The sequence below is a fragment of the Monodelphis domestica genome, chromosome 1 (assembly GCF_027887165.1).
Source record: "Monodelphis domestica isolate mMonDom1 chromosome 1, mMonDom1.pri, whole genome shotgun sequence".
NCBI lineage: Eukaryota > Metazoa > Chordata > Mammalia > Didelphimorphia > Didelphidae > Monodelphis > Monodelphis domestica.
The window spans coordinates 131786388-131806790 of NC_077227.1; the positions used below are offsets into that span (position 1 = coordinate 131786388).

At 37.1% G+C, this 20403-nt stretch overlaps 1 protein-coding gene and 1 long non-coding RNA gene across 20 annotated transcripts in view; one reads left to right on the forward strand and one right to left on the reverse strand.

Moving 5' to 3' along the window:
• The window catches only part of AKAP13 (A-kinase anchoring protein 13), a 422215-nt gene that overhangs the window by 37338 nt on the left and 364474 nt on the right, over positions 1–20403 (reverse strand). The gene's annotated exons all lie outside the window — the stretch shown is intronic.
• Positions 1–20403, forward strand: part of LOC103093443 (uncharacterized) — a 72740-nt gene that overhangs the window by 20075 nt on the left and 32262 nt on the right. The gene's annotated exons all lie outside the window — the stretch shown is intronic.

A 20403-nucleotide genomic window follows, 5' to 3' on the forward strand; every position in this document is an offset into this window, starting at 1 on the left:
CAAATGGAGCGTCCCAAATAAAGAAGATGCAGACAAAGAAGAAACCAGAATAAAATATTGTTTAATTTGCATGACTGTGACAGGGACCTAACAATCAAACTTCAGGTGTCCTTATGACTTGGCTCCAAGCAAAGACCCAGAGAGGAGCCCACAGTCCACCAGATATCAAGGAAGTATGACTCAGAAAAATGAGAGCTTTTTTTTATTAGTAATTTATTAGTAATATTTTTTATTAGTAAACTGTCATTTACAATAGAAACAATTCTATTTTTATTTTTCACTTTTTCCCCCCCTTTTTTCTTTTTAAACCCTTACCTTCTGTCCTAGAATAAATACTGTGCATTGGTTCCAAGGTTGAAGAGTGGTAAGGGCTAGGCAATGGGGGTTAAGTGACTTGCCGTGGGTTACACAGCTGTGAAGTGTCTGAGGCCATATTTGAACCCAGGACCTCCCATCTCTAGGCCTGGCTCTCAATTCACTGAGCTACCCAGCTGTCCCTTTCACTTTATTTCTTTTCTTTTTTTTAAATTTTTATTTGGTCATTTCCAAACATTATTCATTGGAAACAAAGATCATTTTCTTTTCTTCCCTCCCCCCCTCCCATCACCTCTCCCACAGCCGACGCGCAATTCCACTGGGTATCACATGTGTTCTTGATTCAAACCCATTTCCATGTTGTTGGTATTTGCATTAGAGTGTTCATTTAGAGTCTCTCCTCAGTCATATCCCCTCCACCCCTGTGGTCAAACAGTTGCTTTTCATCCGTATTTTTACTCCCAGAGTTTATCTTCTGCTTGTGGATAGTGTTTTTTATATCCCTGCAGATTGTTCAGGGACATTGCATTGCCACTAATGGAGAAGTCCATTACCTTCGATTGTACCACAATGTATCAGTCTCTGTGTACAATGTTTTCCTGGTTCTGCTCCTTTCGCTCTGCATCACTTCCTGGAGGTTGTTCCAGTCTCCATGGAATTCCTCTACTTTATTATTCCTTTTAGCACAATAGTATTCCATCACCAACATATACCACAGTTTGTTCAGCCATTCCCCAATTGAATGGCATCCCCTCATTTTCCAATTTTTGGCCACCACAAAGAGTGCAGCTATAAATATTCTTGTACAAGTCTTTTTCCTTATTATCTCTTTGGGGTACAAGCCTAGTAGTGCTATGGCTGGATCAAAGGGCAGACAGTCTTTTATCACCCTTTGGGCATAGTTCCAAATTGCCCTCCAGAATGGTTGGATTAATTCACAACTCCACCAGCAATGAATTAGTGTCCCTACTTTGCCACATTCCCTCCAGCATTCACTACTTTCCATAGCTGTTATGTTAGCCAATCTACTAGGTGTGAGGTGATACCTCAGAGTTGTTTTGATTTGCATCTCTCTGATTATAAGAGATGCAGAACACTTTTTCATGTGCTTATTAATAATTTTGATTTCTTTGGCTGAGAACTGCCTGTTCATGTCCCTTGCCCATTTATCAATTGGAAAAAGGCTTGGTTTTTTGTACAATTGATTTAGCTCTTTGTAAATTTGAGTAATTAAACCTTTGTCAGTGGTTTTTATGAAGATTGTTTCCCAATTTGTTGCTACCCTTCTGATTTTAGTTACATTGGTTTTGTTTGTACAAAAACTTTTTAATTTGATGTAGTCAAAATTATTTATTTTACATTTTGTGACTCTTTCTAAGTCTTGCTTGGTTTTAAAACCTTTCCCTTCCCAAAGGTCGAACAGGTATACTATTCTGTGTTCACCTAATTTACTTATAGTTTCCTTCTTTATGTTCAAGTCATTCACCCATATCTTGGTGTAGGGTGTGAGGTGTTGATCCAAACCTAATCTCTCCCCCACTGTCTTCCAATTTTCCTAGCAGTTTTAATCAAATAATGGATTTTTGTCCCCAAAGCTGGGGTCTTTGGGTTTGTCATAAACTGTATTGCTGAGATCATTTATGCCAAGTCTATTCCACTGATCCTCCTTTCTGTCTCTTAGCCAGTACCAAATTGCTTTGATAACCACTGCTTTATAGTATAGTTTGAGATCTGGGACTGCAAGTCCTCCTTCCTTTGCATTTTTTTTCATGATTTCCCTGGATATCCTTGATCTTTTGTTCTTCCAAATGAACTTAGTTATGGTTTTTTCTAATTCAGTAAAGAAGTTTTTTGGTAGTTCAATGGGTATGGCACAAAATAAGTAAATTAATTTGGGTAGGAATGTCATTTTTATTATGTTAGCTCGTCCCACCCATGAGCAATCAATGTTTTTCCAATTGTTTAGATCTAGTTTTAATTGTGTGGAGTGTTTCGTGGTCGTGTTCATATAGTTCCTGTGCTTGTCTCGGCAGATAGATTCCTAAGTATTTTATATTGTCTAAGGTGATTTTGAATGGTATTTCGCTCTCTAATTCTTGCTGCTGAAATGGGATAGAGATATATAGAAATGCTGATGACTTATGCAGGTTTATTTTTTATCCTGCAACTTTGCTAAAGTTGTTGATTATTTCGAGTAACTTTTTGGTTGATTCTCTAGGATTCCTTAAGTAAACCATCATATCATCTGCAAAGAGTGATAGCTTGGTCTCATTGTCAATTTTAATACCTTCAATTTCTTTTTCTTCTCTAATTGCTACTGCTAGTGTTTCTAGTACAATGTTAAATAATAGAGGTGATAATGGGCATCCTTGTTTTACTCTTGATCTTATTGGAAAGGCTTCTAGTTTATCCCCATTGCAGATGATGTTTGCTGATGGTTTTAGATATATACTGTTTATTACTTTTAGGAAAGGCCCTTCTATTCCTATACTTTCTAGTGTTTTCAATAGGAATGGGTGTTTTATTTTATCAAAGGCTTTTTCTGCATCTATTGAGAGAATCATGTGATTTTTGTCAGTTTGCTTGTTAATATGGTCAATTATGTGGATGGTTTACCTAATATTGAACCATCCTTGCATTCCTGGTATGAATCCTGCCTGGTCATAGTGGTTGACCCTTGTGATGACTTGCTGGAGTCTTTTTGCTAGTATCCTATTTAGGATTTTTGCATCTATATTCATTAGGGAGATTGGTCTATAGTTTTCTTTCTCTGTTTTTGACCTGTCTGGCTTTGGGATCAGTACCATGTTTGTGTTGTAGAATGAATTTGGTAGAACTCCTTCTTGGCCTATTCTGTCAAATAGTTTGTTTAATATTGGGATTAGTTGTTCTTTGAATGTTTGATAGAATTCATTTGTGAATCCATCTGGACCTGGGGATTTTTTCTTAAGGAGTTCTTTGATGGCTTGTTCAATTTCTTTTTCTGAAATGGGGTTGTTAAGGTAATTTATTTCTTCTCTTTTAGTCTAGGCAATTTATATTTTTGTAAGTATTCATCCATATCACCTAGATTGCCATATTTGTTGCCATATAATTGGGCATAGTAGTTTTTAATGATTGCCTTAATTTCCTCTTCATTAGAGGTGAGGTCTCCTTTTTCATCTTGGATACTGTCAATTTGGTTTATTTCTTTCCTTTTTTTAATTAGACTGACTAGTACTTTGTCTATTTTATTTGTTTTTTCAAAGTACCAGCTTCTAGTCTGTTTATTTATTAAATCAATAGTTCTTTGACTTTCAATTTTATTAATTTCTCCTTTGAGTTTTAGGATCTCTAATTCTTCATCTGAGAATTTTTAATTTGTTCACTTTCTATTTTTTTAATCTGCATGCCCAATTTATTGACCTCTGCCCTTCTTAATTTGTTAATATATGAACTCAAGGATATAAATTTCTCCCTGAGTACTGCTTTGGCTGCATCCCATAGGTTTTGAAAGGATGTCTCATCATTGTCATTTTCTTCAATGAAGTTATTGTTTCTATGATTTGTTCTTTAACTAACTGGTTTTAGAGAATCGTATTGTTTAATTTCCAATTAATTTTCGATTTATCTCTCCATGTTCCCTTACTAATTATTATTTTCATTGCATTGTGATCTGAGAAAGTTGCATTTATTATTTCTGCTCTTTTGCACTTGTTTGCATTGTTTTTATGCCCTAATACATGGTCAATTTTTGTAAATGTACCATGTGCTGCAGAAAAGAAGGTATATTCCTTTTTGTCCATATTTATTTTTCTCCACATGTCTACTAACTCTAATTTTTCTAAGATTTCATTCACTTCTCTTACCTCTTTCTTATTTATTTTTTGGTTTGAGTTATCTAGTTCGGATAGAGGAAGGTTCAGATCTCCCACTAGTATAGTTTTTCTATCTATTTCGTCCTTGAGTTCCTCTAGTTTCTCTTTTAGACATTTGGATGCTATGCCATTTGGTGCATACATGTTGAGTACAGATATTTCCTCACTGTCTATACTGCCTTTTATCAGGATGTAATTACCTTCCCTATCTCTTTTAACTAGATTTATTTTTACTTTGGCTTTGTCAGATATCATGATTGCGACTCCTGCCTTCTTTTTCTCAGTTGATGCCTAATAGATTTGGCTCCACCCTCTTACTTTCATCCTATGTGTATCTACCTTTCTCATATGTGTTTCTTGTAGACAGCATATGGTAGGGTTTTGGACTCTAATCTACTCTGCTATTCGCTTGCGTTTTATGGGTGAGTTCATTCCATTCACATTCAGAGTTATGATTACTAGCTGTGTATTTCCTAGCATTTTGATTTCTGCTCCTTTACCTGCCTTTTCTTCTTTCACTATTTCCTTCTACACCAATGTTTGCTTTTGAACAGTTCCCCTTGTTCCCACCCTTATTTTACTTCCCTTTCTACCCCCCTCCCTATTTATCCCCCCCTTATTTTCCCTGTAGTCTTTCTAAAATTAAACCCCCGCTCCCTACCTCTCTTATACTGCTTCCCTCCCCACCAGACCATTTGTTACCCTTCTACTCCCCTATAGGGTGCAAATCTATTCTCTGCCCCCAATGGATTGGATTGTTTTCCCCTCTTTGAGTCACTTTCAAAGAATGTAAAAGTTGAGTATTTCCTGTCTCTGACCTCTTTACCCTTCCAGTGTATTGATGTTCTCCACCCTCCCACAATGAGCTTCTTTATGACATATAAATTTACCCCCATTTGTTTCTTTTCCCATTTCTTTTAATCCTATTTTTAAGCTCTAGTTATATATATGCATACTCATGCGTATGTGTTTTTGCATGCATATATCTATATACCTATTTATGTCTTGTCCTTTCATCCTATACAGTTTGTTGCTGTTCCCTCTAAGTATACTTCTTTTTGCTTCCCAGCTAATAACAACAATTTTTAAGAGTTACCAATGACCTCTTTTCTTATAGGGATACATATCATTTTAACTTATTGAGTCTCTTAAAAATTTTTTTCTTTTTTCCCCTCTTTTTTAATTACCTTTTGATGATTCTCTTGAGTTCTGTGCTTGGACATCAAATTTTCTGTTCAGGTCTGGTCTTTTCTTTACGAATTCTTGAAATTCTTCTATTTTGTTGAATGACCATACTTTCCCCTGTAAGAATATAGTCAGTTTTGCTGGGTAGTTGATTCTTAGTTGTAGACCTAGTTCCCTTGCTTTCCGGAATGTCGTATTCCATGCCTTTCTTTTTATCAGAGTGGATGCAGCCAGATTCTGAGTTATCCTCACTGTGGTTCCTTGGTATCTGAATGACTTCTTCTTGGCGGCTTGTAATATCTTTTCTTTGGTCTGATAGTTCTTGAATTTGGCTATAACATTCCTGGGTGTTGTCAGCTGGGGATTAAGTACAGGAGGTGATCTGTGGATTCTATCAATCTCCACTTTTCCCTCTTGTTCAAGGATTTCGGGGCAGTTTTCTTTAATAATTTCCTGTAATATAATGTCCAGGCTTTTTCTTTTGTCATGGTCTTCTGGTAGGCCAATAATTCTTAAATTGTCTCTCCTTGAACGATTTTCTAAATCCTCTGTTTTGTGAATGAGATGCTTCATATTTTCCTCAATTTTTTCATTCTTTTGGTTTTGTTTTATAGTGTCTTGCTGCCTTGTGAGGTCGCTCGATTCAAGTTGTTGTATTCTGGTTCTTAAAGACTGGATTTCATCCTTAGTTTTTTGGTTGTCCTTTTCCTTTTGGTCAGATTTTCTTTGGAGGTCATCTTTCATCTTCTTCACCTCATCTTTCATCAGCTTTGCCTCATCTTTCATCTCCTTTGCCTCATTTTCCAGCTGGTTGATTTTGGCTTTTAAGACACTATTTTCTGTTTCCAGATGACTTATCTTAGTTTTTAAGTTCTTTTCCCAATTGTCTTCAGCCTCTCTTAATTGTGTTTTGAATTGCATTTTGAGTTCTTCCAAAGCCTGTATCCAATTCGCTAGGATTTCTGATTTTTCCTTTGCTGGGTCCTCCCCCTCTGTTTCATTCGCTCTTTGCTCATTACCTGTGCAGAAGCTGTCTATTATCATTTCTTTCTTCTTTTTCTGTTGTTTGCTTGAGTTTATCCCTTCTTTGCTCCCCGTATTTGGCTGTGCTCTTGCTCCTCTCATTTTGTTTTGGTTTTGGGGCTGTCAGGCTCCCCTCTTGGAGTTTTGTCAGATCTCTTGGTACAGTCTCTAGGGGAGGAATATTAGCTTCCCTGTCCTCTGGAGGCTTTTGATTGGATTGAGTTCAATTGGGTTGGGCTGTATGTGGTATGAAGCACTGAGGCTCTGAAGACTCCTGGAAGGCTGGGCCGCCCAGGCACTCTCTAGTTCTCTCCAGCTGCTTCTCCACTGTCCGCAAGTGCCTTTGCCCGCCTACCTAAACTCTGAGGAGTTCTGATGGGATTAGTTCAACTGGATTGGTCTGGATGTGCCGGAGGCAAGGGTGAGACTGGAGCCAGATGGAGGGACCCAGCCACCGCCTGTTTCTCCCTGGCTTCCTCCCCATTGTCCAAGCTGGATGCTCTGAGTCCGGCTCCCCATTGCTCACAAGGTAGACCCTGCAAACCAGCACCTTTGCCTGCTCAGAGGTTCCCGCTGCTGCTGGGGGCTCAGCCCTCTGGGTTGTGGGGGAGGGGTCCTGTGACCTTCGCTCTGCCTTCCCCTTAGCCCTGAGTATTCTCGGATTCCGGCTTTGGGGGGGGGGGGGCGTACCTTTTGATTTGAGTCCAGAAGAAGGGTTCCCCGCTTCTGTCCTGTTGTTCAGATTGAATTTCAGTGCCATAGGAGCCTGTATTGGTAAGGAAGGGTCTTCCAGGAGGTCTGAACTTTTGCTGCTTGCTAAGCTGCCATCTTGACTCCGCCCCCCACTTTATTTCTTAAGACTCCTCACACGAACACTTTGCGCTCTGTTCCTTGGAGGAATCATCAGGCATTGCTATTGCTATAATATAATCAATAGCATGATAACAAAAGAGGAGAAGAGTAGGAAGGCAGAACAGACAAAGATAAACCTTCATCCCTGGGATATACTACGTAAGCATCCTTCACAAAAGAGGAACAGTCAAGAAATCAAGAACAGGCACTGTTATTAAGCAATGATTTCCAATTTATTCCAGAGGAACAAGTTTATCCACCAATTATGTACAAGGTGTTCAATGACCTCAGCAAGGAACACAAAGATGGAGAAGAACAAAGTGTGTTTGCCAGATTCTAGCCCCACAATCTGACTTCTTATTGTCCTTGATATTACTTTTGCAAATATATTTGTAACACCAGCTAACTGGTATATAGATATAGGATTAAAGAACAGAATAACTGAATTTGTATATGGTTCTTCCATTAACTATCTGTGATGACAAGTAAATCACCCTCTTTGGACTTCAGGTTTCTCAATCAAAAATGAAAAGCTGATTAGATTCTCTTGGAGAGCCCTTTCACCTTTAAAAGTCTATGATTCTACCCACAATCTTTTTTTTGGCGGGGGTTGGGGGTGGGATCGGGATTTTCATTAAAACAATCAATTCTGTCAGAAAGTAAAATTCTCAAGTAAGGACAATAAGAAGTCAGATTGAACTGGGATGCAGAATGTATATTTAAAGTGAGTTTTTAACTTCCTTTTACATTATCTGGATAAACACTACAATAAATTGCTACTCTTAAAACAACATGCAGACTACAACATTCTCAAGTACAACCCCAATCAGAATAAAATATAATTGGGAAATATTTAACAAAATAAAAAATACAGTAAAACATAGATATTATATTTAAAAACAAAATCAGCATGTGATCCTTTGGGATACTGTTGTATGGATTAGAGGCCCCCATTATTTCTGTTGTGTTGACACCATCATCCTTCAGGGAATGTGGCAGACTCAGTATCCATTAAGTGTCCAGTCTGATGAGACTTGGGCTGAGAATGCCTATCATACATAATCATACATAGTCATACATAATCCATCATAAATCCCCATACTTTCAATACTACTCCCTATAGAGAGGGATGGTCCAGAAGGGCTGGAGGAAAAGATACTTTTGGAGGGCATCTTGCTTCCTCTAAGTCTGTCAGGGTCTACTCAGATGTAGAATCACTACCTCATAAAACAAAATATGAGCAAAAATTATTTTTACAGGATTATATATTATTACAGGATCATAGATAAGGAGTTACAGATACTATAAGGAACTAGATAAAGAGACATAAGAGGTCATCTACTCAAATTTCTTCCTTGAGGCACACACACAATATATAGTTATCTGGTCTATGAAGAGAGAAATTAAAAAGGTCCTACTTCTTTGTCTCCAAAATACATTTCTGGATAACTTTGGCAGTTTCTCCTTAAATTCAAATTTGCTATCTTGACAATTGTTACACATTGTTTCTAGTTTTATCCTTTGGAGTCATGTGGAACACAAATTCCTTTTTCAGGTAATGACCTTTGAAAATGCTTGTGTCCCTCTAAAGTTTTTTCCTCTTCAAGCTAAACATTTCCAGTTTTTAACTGATCTTTATATGACATGAACTTGAGGTCTTTTATCATCCTCGTTGCCTCCTCTGGCCATTCTCCAAATAACAACATCCTTCCCCAAAACCAAAACTGCACAAGCTACTTCAGATGTGGCTCAAGTATAGTGGTTCCACTACTAGAATATTATCTTAATGCAACCTGAGATCCTATTAGATTTCCTAATTAACATATCACATTATTGTATAAACCTAAACTCCCTCTCAAAACATCTCTCCACCCTAACTCAACAGAAGCAGCTACTGTAGAATTACTATCTTTAGTTGAAATTTGCAGTTGCTACTGGGTCACAAGGGGTCTCTCTATTTTTTATAACAAATTTCCATGTAAATTTTCTGAAGTTATATGACCCAAATTGTCACTCCCTTCTTCCCTACCCACTCCCAGAGCAATTCAGTCTGGGTTATACATGTATTATCACATAAAACAGATTTCCATATTATAAAACCAAAACCCCCCAAACATATACCCAAATAAACAAGTGATAAATCATATGGTTTTTTTCCTGCTCCAACAATTCTTTCTCTTGAGGTGGATAGCATTTTTTCATAAGTCCCTCAGAATTGTTCTTTATCATTTTATTGCTGTTTGTTAGTAGCAAAGCTTAATTCATTTAATTGTTCCACAACATTGCAGTTTACTATGTACAATGTTTTCCTGGTTCTGCTTATTTCACTGTGCATCAGTCCAAGAAGGTCTTTCTTTCCAAAATCATCCTGTTCATCATTCCTCATAGCATAATAGTATTCCATCACTATCATATACCACAATTTGTTCTGCCATTCCCCAATTGAGGGACATCAAGGGTCTCTTCTTCACAATAAAGTGGCCATAACAAACCAAAAAAAAAATCCAGTAAGGCAAAGGATTAGTGAGGTAACTTGTATTTATAGTCTAACAATTTAAAGATCATTTTTGAAAATAGAAATAACCTTCTAAAAAGCAAAGTTGGCTCAATTTGAGAGACAAACATGTAATGATTTCTACTTTGAGGGATGGGGAGGGGAGAAATAACCCACAGATAAACAGGACCTGCGTCTATGTGGTTTGAACTTCTACCTTTGCAGACAGAGGTAAGTCAAAAGCCCCCAAACCTTTCAGCTTGTGGTCTTCTTTAGTTGTCTAAAAACAAAACCCATCATATAAGTATGTATACCTTTGTCTTTGCTGCCTTCTCCTTCAGAGACCCAAAATACCGATAGGAATCCAAGAGTTCCAGGGTGAACTCTGCTTAGTAACATACTCTATTCCAATACAACTCTTTGACCATTTTCTCTGTGAAAGATGGAATAGATACAGGCACTCATTCTCTAAGGCCATGTTGGCAAACCTATGACATGTGTGCCAGAGAGGGCAGCTCCCCATCCCCACCTGAGGACATTTCTCTCATCACTCACCCCTCTGCCTAGCAGCCAATGAAAGCTGTCTGGGGTAAGGGGTTGGCTCACATGCCATGTGAGGGGTGCGGTTTGGGCTCTCAGTTTCTAAGTCTGTCATCACTGCCCTAAAGTAAGAACAACCATTTTGTGAATATCTTGTTTGCCCAAATGATTGGGAAAGGAAAAAAAAATACACATTTATACATTGCCTACTCCAGGCCAATCACAGTAATAAATGCTTTACAATTAAAAAATATAATTAATATCTCATTCGATGGCTGGTTGTACATTATTCCTCCTTCCATTCTCCAAAGCTCTCTTCCTTCTTTTTCTCTCTAATCTTTAAATTCTTTAAACCCTATAGAAAGCTGGGTAGATCAATGCCATCCACATGGCTAAAACAGGGAATCCAAAAGTTACATAATCCAAAAGTTTTGTTCTATAACACAATTTCTTTCTTCCAATAGACTTTATGCAATGATGTTGCTTATCTCCCTTTTGTCTTCAATAGCTCAGTTCTTTTCACCCCAGATAAAGCTTCTCCAGTACTCATTAATCTTCTGCTTTGTTCCCTAACTCTGTTATCTCAACTATATTAATTCCTGTTAATTCTATAGAATAATCTCAATCACAGCTGGCAACTAATATTATAAATTATTAGTTTTAAGGGAAATACAACATGAAAAATGAGTGCCATCAATTTCTAAAATTCTTTAAATGTTCTACAGAAATCTTGCCTTTCAAAAGTTTTAAATCTTTTACGTAAATCTCCTTTCCCCCAAATTCTAATAGTCAAGTTAAATGAGTAATTTACAAATTTTGTTAGTTTCCCATTTTAAAAATTACTGATATGGCAATTTTTGTTGTTTTCTATCATTTCACACTATAAGTAATTTCACACTATAAATAACTCAACCACATTAGGGATTATATAGACTTTTGTGAGCAAGCCTGGGAATGTAACCACTATTTAAGTATTATTTCTACAGAAAAATAAGTTCTGGGTGCAGCTTGGTAGCTCAGTGGATTGAGAGCCAGACCCAGAGATGGGAGGTCCTAGGTTCAAATCTGGCCTCAGATACTTCCCAACTGTGTGACCCTGGGCAAGTCATTTAACCCCCATTGCCTAGCCCTTACCACTCTTCTGCCTTGGAACCAATACACAGTAGTGATTCCAAGTTGGAAGGTAAGGGTTTAAAAAAAAAAGAAAAAGAAGTTTCAAATAAAAACTTATAAATGTACATTTAGAGAACACAATCAGTTTCTAGTCTGAGGACTGCATGTACTTTCTTTCAAAGCTATTTCCAATGCTCTGCTTCAATCTCTCTGGCAAAGCTGCTTTGTAAGGTAGAAAATTATCACTTTAACAGACAGTTTTGGCAACATTCAAAATCCTAGATTAGGGGCATAAAGTACCCTGACAAGTCTGAACTGTGACAGCAAATGATTGAGCACAAAAGCAAGAAGGCCATTATGAAGATATTTTAAACAAACTAAAATTTTCTCATGATGTTGATTTTCTAACAAAAATACAATTCTCCACAAAGCTGTCATTTAAACAAATTCACTGGGCTGTTGCTATACTGTAACCAGAAGCCTCATTTAAATAAATGGTTCAAATTGAGTCTGCTCAAAGACATTTAAGCATACACTTGAAAAACACTCAACTTGTTACCAAGTTGGCCTGTGTCCAACTCTGATTCGCAGTTTTAATGTTCTTTGTGGGTGATGTAAAAACATCAACCTCACTGACTTTAGTCAAGGTCATGTGGCTGAAACCCTATGCTCTGTTTTTTTGGGGGGGAAGATGATAGGCAATAATAAAAGAATTAGAGCCAAGTCTAATCCATTTTCAAGTCCACTGTCACAACCACACCAAGTTTTCAAAAGAAAGCAAAATTGAGTAGTTATTTCAGATTTCCTAATAGATGCTAGTGATATGCTTTTTGTCTTCCAAAGGTTTTCTCAGGTACAGTGTCTCAAAAGTATGGTTTATGGGAACAGAGCTGGCCCCACATTGGACTTCTATATGCTTCAGAGTAAATAGCCCAGCCCTCCTTTCCTGTCTTTCCTTTTCCTCATTAAGAAATATAAGGGAGAACACAGTACCTTTGACAACAAATTTTTTAGTCTTCCTGTCATAAAAAGCTTTAGTGAATTAATTATAAATCATGTCCTACTGTTGTCTTTAAGGAAAAAAATAGCTAAAAGCAAGACTTAAGTTAAGTTTCACTGAGATTATATAGTGGGATAAACACTACAGGACTATACTGGTCAACATGTGAGTTTTCTCATGAGTCACATTTCAGTCGAAACCCAGAGGTGAGAGGTATTTTCCCATCCCTTCAGGAGTCAATTTTTGACTATGTCAGTTTAGATCACAGTTATCTTTAATGGGTGTGATCAAAAGTTCTTGTCACTGTTCTTACGGTTAACTGATTAGAGTCTAACCTTTAATATAACTTTTTGCTTCCCTTACTTCTGGAGAACAAGGATAGTACACAAAAATAGAATTATACAACTTCCCTTTTTTTCCTATTATATCCAATGAAATCCAAATAAGCAAAATGAATCCAATCCAGGATAAATAGTACAAAGATAACAGAAATATATTCTCTAAAAGACTTCTTGTAACTCATTGTTTTAATATTATGGGAAGTGAGCAAGACTACTCAGATTGGTTTGATGAAGTAGAGATGCTGAGGTAAGAAAGTCTTAGTAGTGAGTGCCCCAACTACACACACAAAATTGATATGTAAAACACAAGGCAAAAAAGGTCCAAGTCATTTCAGAGAAAGTGCTTAGAATAGCAGTTTTCTGAGATTTATATGGAAATAAATACTAAAATAGAACCCAAACAGCTCTCCTTTAATAAAATTTACTTTACTGCGTGGGTCAGAAATGTGAAAAGCTCTTCTTTTAGGTTCCAGTTTACTAAATAACAAGCTTTCTCTCTTTGAAATCACTTATATGTATCTTGTTCTGATGGATAACATAGTAAATTCTAATGCCAGGAATTCTCTTTCCAGGGAGTTGTTTTCCTTTACAAGGAAACAGAAAAAAAAAAAAGCAAAATCCAACCATAAGCCCCTCATATTTTCTAGATTGTAGCCAGTCATTTTTTAATCTAAAGAACCAATAGATCAACAAAGTAAGCAGAAGCTGTTTGCATAGCATATAATAAATCATCTGGAACCAGAGGGCCATTTTACTTCTGCCAAGCAAAACATGCAGGAACTACTAGGAAGAGTCAAAAAAAAAAAAAAGAGAATAGAGCTGATCCATTGGTCTGGTGCCCACATCATGTTTTCCAAATGCACAATGCTTCAGAGCAGTGAGGAAAAAAAACAGCTGATGTGACTCAAGGGAAGTTTTCAGCAGTGTAGAATTTTAAAATGGATAGATTTTCCTAGGTCAACAAAACCTAAAGCAAGATTAGTCTTGACCCAAGAAAGCTTCTTCCTTCAAATCTGCTTTCTAGGTCTTTTGCCAGATTAAATTGTTAGGGGCCTGTTTTTACAACATGGACTATATTTTTCTTTCCTTTGTTCCCAGGTACTGGATTCTAATTCCTTAATTCAAAGAATCATATTTCCTACTCTATGGGTATGTACCCAAGGGCTTGTATCCTGGATTCTCTTCTCTTCTTTCTCTATATACCCTCTCTTTAGCAGTGCTATCATCAACTCTCCTGTGTTATAATTATTATCTTTAGAAAAATGACTCATAATTCTACATGTCTAACCCTCAATTCTTTCCTGAGGTCCAGTCTGGCAATGCTGAAAACCTGCTGGACACAACCATCTTGATGTCCTACAAGCATCTCAAACTCAATGTTTAAATTTTACTACATTTAAAGAAATGACCCATTTTCCTATCTTCCTTCTGTCTCCAGAAGGCACCGTATCCTTTTGATGATCAGTGATATTTCCCTCTTATCCAAGAACTTCAATGTCTAGCCTCAATTGTCAAGTCTTTTCAAATTTACCTTTAGAACATCTCTCATCTTTGTTCTTTTCTCTCTACTAACAATCATTACTAACTAGTCACTTTAGCAGTTCTCAGAGGTGCTACTGCAATAGCTTCTTCTTTTTAATTTTTATCTCCCATCTCAAAATCAATAGAATGTACTGGTTCCAAGGCAGAAGACAGGTAAGGGTTAAGCAATGGAGATTAAATGACTTGCCAAGGGCCACAGAGCTCAGAACCTAGGACCTCCCATCTCTGGGCTTGGGTCTCAATACTCTGAGCGACCTAACTGCCTCTTGCAATAGCTTCTTAATTGAAATCCATGCTGTTAATCTCTTTCCCTCTCTCCATGGAACATGCTAACTTGACATTTCTGAAGTACAGGTGTGAAAATGTAAACTCTTTCTTTAAGAATCTTCAGTGACTTCCTATGGCCACTAGAATAAGATACAAACTCTCTGACTGGGCATGTAAAGCTCTATCACAATCTGGCTCCATAACCTTTCTAATCTGATATCACAAGATGCCCCCTCATGCATTTTCCATTTAAGACAACCAAGCCAAATGCTGTTGCCTGTAGACAATATTCCATCTCTCATTTCTGTTTTTGTATAAGCTATCCTCCTCTCTTCACCTTGAACATGCAAACTCTTCCTCACATTTTAGAATCAACTGCCATTTTCTGTATGAATCCTAGAGTGATATCTCTAGTTGTGAGTGTTCTCTCCCCCTCTCTCTCTCCATTCACATAAATACATGTGTATATACATACAGATACATATATATTGTATATACACATACATCTATAAAAACTCCTTATGACCTGGAGTGTTTCATTTGGATCTGTCCTCAGCACTGAATACATTGCAAATTCCAGACATTTAATAAATACTTACTGAATTAGTGAATCAAAGTTGGAAATTATCTATGCTAACTCAGAGTTGAATAGGAATTCCCTATATAATATTGGTGACATTTGGTTATTTAGATTTCACTTGGAGACCTTCGGCAAGGAGAGATCCCACTACCTCTTAAGGCAATTCATTATATATAGGATAGTACTGATTTCTGTGTAATTAGACTCTGTTACCAAAAAAACCCCTACAATTCCCAAAACCCTACTCTCTTCCTGTCATCACATCAGATGTAGACAGGAAATAAATTCTGTGGAGTTCTGTCTCTTGCTCTTGTCTTCCTATAGCAGCTTTGGTGGAGCAGGCTTTTTGAGCAAGTAGAAAAATTCAGTCACATGGTTCTATTTTTAGATAATAAACTTTATAAAATATAATACTTGAAGTATTGGACATTAACTTAAATCCTACATTTTCCTAACACAAGCCTATGGTGGCCTCTTTACATTTTTCTTCTATCCTTCCTAGGCAACTAGGCAATACAAGTCTATACAACCCAGAAAAAAAGACTGGTATTGCCTAGTTGCCTAGGTGATAACACCCCAGACTTCCTTCAACCAACTCTCCCCCCCTGGTTATGACTTGAGGTTGGATGGATGTGACATGATTAGAGAAGATAATGGAAGGCCCCAAGTCCTGGATGCAGATCCTCTCTTAACGATGCTTAACAAGACAGGTGTCCCTCGTGTGGATATAACACACATTCACATAAGCACAGTTTCAGTGGTGGAAGACCCTCATCAAACTAGCAGTCCAACCCTCGCCCAAACAAGAATCTTTTGGTGAAACGCCTGGCAGGTGATTGTTTCATCCACATCTGGAGAGCACCAAGTGTTGGGAAGTTTTCCCTTGTATTCAGTCTAGGATTTCCTCCTGAGACCAAACAAATTTCTTTTCATACTGGTGGTTCTTCAAAATAGCTGAAGATAGCTATCATGTGCTCTTCCTCAATGTTCCCTTTTCAGGGTTTAACACCATCAATTCCTTCTACTAATCCTCATATGACATGGTTGGTTGTCCTCCTCTGGAAATCTCACCTTATTAATACAATAACTCAAATGTGGATTGGCCAGAGAAGAGCACAGTAGGACTTTCACTTCTTTATTTCTGTAAGCTATGAATCACTTAAGGAGCATTTGTTTTCCTGTTTACTATTTATAATACTATTGACTCATATTGAACTTGAAGTGAATAAAAATTCCCCAATATTTTTTAGATGAACCATTTTTTTAAAACTATGTTCCATCTTTTATTTGTAAGTGTAAGACTATACTGATATTAAACTATTAAGTTTCTTTTTAGAATCAACTCACCTTTTTATTGGTGTAATTCTGTCATCCAGTGTTAAAATACTCCTTATTTGTGTTATCCATAAAATTGGTAAAATACCCTCTTTGTTTTCCTCCAAATCACTGATAAAATGTGATGTAGCCTAGAGGAAAATGTGATGTAGCCTAGAGCTAAGCTCAGATCCCTGGAGTGTTCCAATTTCCTTTCAAGTTGACACTGAATGATTAATAACTACTCTTTGACTACAGCCATTCAAGTAGTTTCAAATCCACACAACTCTACCATTGTTTAGCTCACTTCTCTCCATCATGTCCAAATGATGACGAGATCCATCTGGAAGTTACCTCATAGATCATGTCTGTTCCAAGACCCTCGTTTTATGGATGAAGAAACTGAGGCTCTGAGATGTTACATGACTTGCCCAAGGTCACACAGTGGTAGGTTGGTATACAAACTCAACTGTTTTATTTTTGAACCACATGTAAATTAACAGAGATTCACCAGTCCAGTTAAACTGCCACCTTTTGACTTAGCTGAGCCTAAGTGCCTGTGCTCTTTCCACTGTGTCACACAAGAGCTTGAGAGATTTTATCTAATGTGTAGCTAAGATCCAGGTAAATTACAGCTATGGTAGTACTTGATGTACTGGTTAAGCAACCTCATCTACAAAGGAAATAAATTCAATCTTTCTTAAGCTGTGCTTGAAAAGCCATGCCTACTTTCTGTGATAAATGCCTTCCTTTTTAAGATGTTTATTAGCCATCCATTTAATAACAGATTCTGGTTGTCACTTGGTTCCTTTTTATTCAAAGTTTCTGTGATTACAACCATTCCCATGCAAACTAAATATAGTCTCAATCTGGTCTAAGATCAAAATGAAACAAAAAATTATTTTTCATTTAAAGAAACTATTGCTTTTCTAAGAACTTACACTCACTTAAAGTAGTTGAGAACTTTGGGAAGAGAAATGTCACATGCATCATAATCTTGATCAGACAAGAGTTCAATGCATGAATTTGGCAATAGGCCCCAGATATTTACAAAATGGGGCTGTGTTAACTCAAAAGAGGAATCATTTTTTAACCCAGAAAAACCAGTTTCCCCAGGATGTAAATGGATAATTGAAGGAAAATTTAGTTTCTTGAGAATCTCAGGAAGATTTTGAGCATAGGAAAGGTAAGGAGGGGATGAGAGAGATACAGTGAGTGGCTCATAATTACTCACATTTTCCACTTCCTGTCAGTATAAAATAGATCGCTCCGTACAAATAAACTCACTGTTGGCTCAGTTCTTCAGAAAGTAAGAGAGAATCGGGCCAATTACTTCTGTCCTTTGGGAATATTACTGTTTATTCTTCCTTTCTTCTCGTGTCTTGACTCCCCCCTACCCCTTTCCCCTTTTTTCCTTTTGTTTTTACAAGAAGCACATTACATATGGTCATTCAATGATTGTGTAGCATCACAAAATGCTGTGATACTCTCATCATCTTCTCTAGGGAGTCTTGAGTGACTTTGAGTCAAGTACAAGGACTGTACTCCAATGGATAACTGTTTTATTTTTGAACCACATGTAAATTAACAGAGATTCACCAGTCCAGTTAAACTGCCACCTTTTGACTTGTCTGATGTCTTTTAGTTTCAATTTCAACATCCTGCCCTCCACTTCCTTTCTCTTCTAAAACAGGGTAAATGAGATGAACTATATTTTTAATCTATATTAAACTGTTTAGCATAACAAACTATAAGCCAGAGAACTACTGGGGGGTGATACTTATGCCAAGTTAAAGAGATACAGCTGGTAATAAAGACATTATTCATAAAATTTTTTGCTTCCAGATAATGAATCTTAGAATTCTCTTAGATCATTTGTTATGAAAGCTGCATACACATGCATTTGTGACTAGTAGGGTCATGTAATGTAAATGTAAAATGTAATGTAAAAATAGCCATTAAAATATTTATTAGAAAAACTACAACTGATCAATAGAGATATGCCATTAAAGTTGTCACAAAAGAGAAAGGGCATTGCAAAAAATCATCTTTTTAAGATTAAAGCCTTTAAAATACAATCTGCCCAGTTTTATCCAATCTGGAAAGAGCATGAGCCTTGATGTCAGAAAACCTTGGGTTTAAGTTCTGGCTCTGCTATCTTTCTACCCATTTATTCTTGCTCCATCACAAAACTTCTCTAAGCCCAAGTCTATAAAACGGGAACAACAGAATTTAAGAATTGCAAAGACTCCAAGAACTACCTAATCTTACTTATTCCTGAAAAAGAATTTCCTTTACAGCATGTTCAACTAGTACTCATTCAACTTTTGCTTCAAGATCTCCACACAGAGATAAGAGTCAAGTGCCTGAGGCAGATACTATGGGACAGTTCTAATTGCTACACATAAGTTTTAACTCACTTAAAGCCTAAATTTTTCTTTTTGTGACTTTAATTCATTGCTCTAAATTCTGTCCTCTGGTAACAAGTGGAAGAAATGTGTTTTCATATAACTGAAGGAGGTTATCAAGTCCCTCTGAGGTCGAGTCTTTTACAAGATAAATAGCTTCATTTCCTTAAACAATCTTTATAAGGCATGAGCTCAAGATATTATAATGGTTACACTACCTGATAGGGTTGCCATTAAGGAAAATAAAGTGAAAATGAATTAGTTTACATGAATAAGCACTATTATTAAGATAAGCATTATAAAATGGATAGGCAGTTCTCAGATAAAGAAATCAAAACTATTAATAAGAACATGAAGAAGTGTTCTAAATCTCTTATAATCAGAGAGATGCAAATCAAAACAACTCTGAGGTATCACCTCACACCTAGCAGATTGGCTAACATAACAGCAAAGGAAAGTAATGAATGCTGGAGGGGATGTGGCAAAGTAGGGACATTAATTCATTGCTGGTGGAGCTGTGAACTGATCCAACCATTCTGGAGGGCAATTTGGAACTATGCCCAAAGGGCGACAAAAGAATATCTACCCTTTGACCAGCCATAGCACTGCTGGGTCTGTGCCCCAAAGAGATAATGGACACAAAGACTTGTACAAAAATATTCATAGCTGCGCTCTTTGTGGTGGCCCAAAACTGGAAAATGAGGGGATGCCCATCAATTGGGGAATGGCTGAACAAACTGTGGTATATGTTGGTGATGGAGTACTATTGTGCTAAAAGGAATAATAAAGTGGAGAAGTTCCATGGAGACTGGAACAACCTCCAGGAAGTGATGCAGAGCGAGAGGAGCAGAACCAGGAGAACATTGTACACAGAGACTAATACACTGTGGTATAATTGAACGTAATGGACTTCTCCATTAGTGGCGGTGTAATGTCCCTGAACAACTTGCAGGGATCCAGGAGAAAAAAACACCATTCATAAGCAAAGGATAAACTATGGGAGTGGAAACACCGAGAAAAAGCAACTGCCTGAATACAGAGGTTGAGGGGACATGACAGAGGATAGACTCTAAATGAACACTCTAATGCAAATACTATCAACAAAGCAATGGGTTCAAATCAAGAAAACATCTAATGCCCAGTGGACTTACGCGCCGGCTATGGGGGGTGGGGGGGGAGGAAAAGAAAATGATCTATGTCTATAACGAATAATGCTTGGAAATGATCAAATAAAATATATTTAAAAAAAAAAAGATAAGCATTATACAACCTATGCCAGTGGTTCCCCTAGAAGGTGCTCTGGCATCCTTGAATGTTATGAAATCTACATGGGGTATTATGGATTCTCCTCTGGGAACTGTTACCCCTTGCTATGAAGAGAATATAAGAAACCTAGCAAAAAGATCAGAAACAGCTGAAAGGCATTTAATTTAATCCACTCATTTTGCACCCGAGAAAACTGAGGCCTCTTTGGGCATAAAGCTTAAGCCATGCTTCCCTTTGGGACTGAAGAGTGAAATTTCTGTTTTTTATAAGAAGAGATGCCAATGAAAAAGATAGATTTAGGATGCT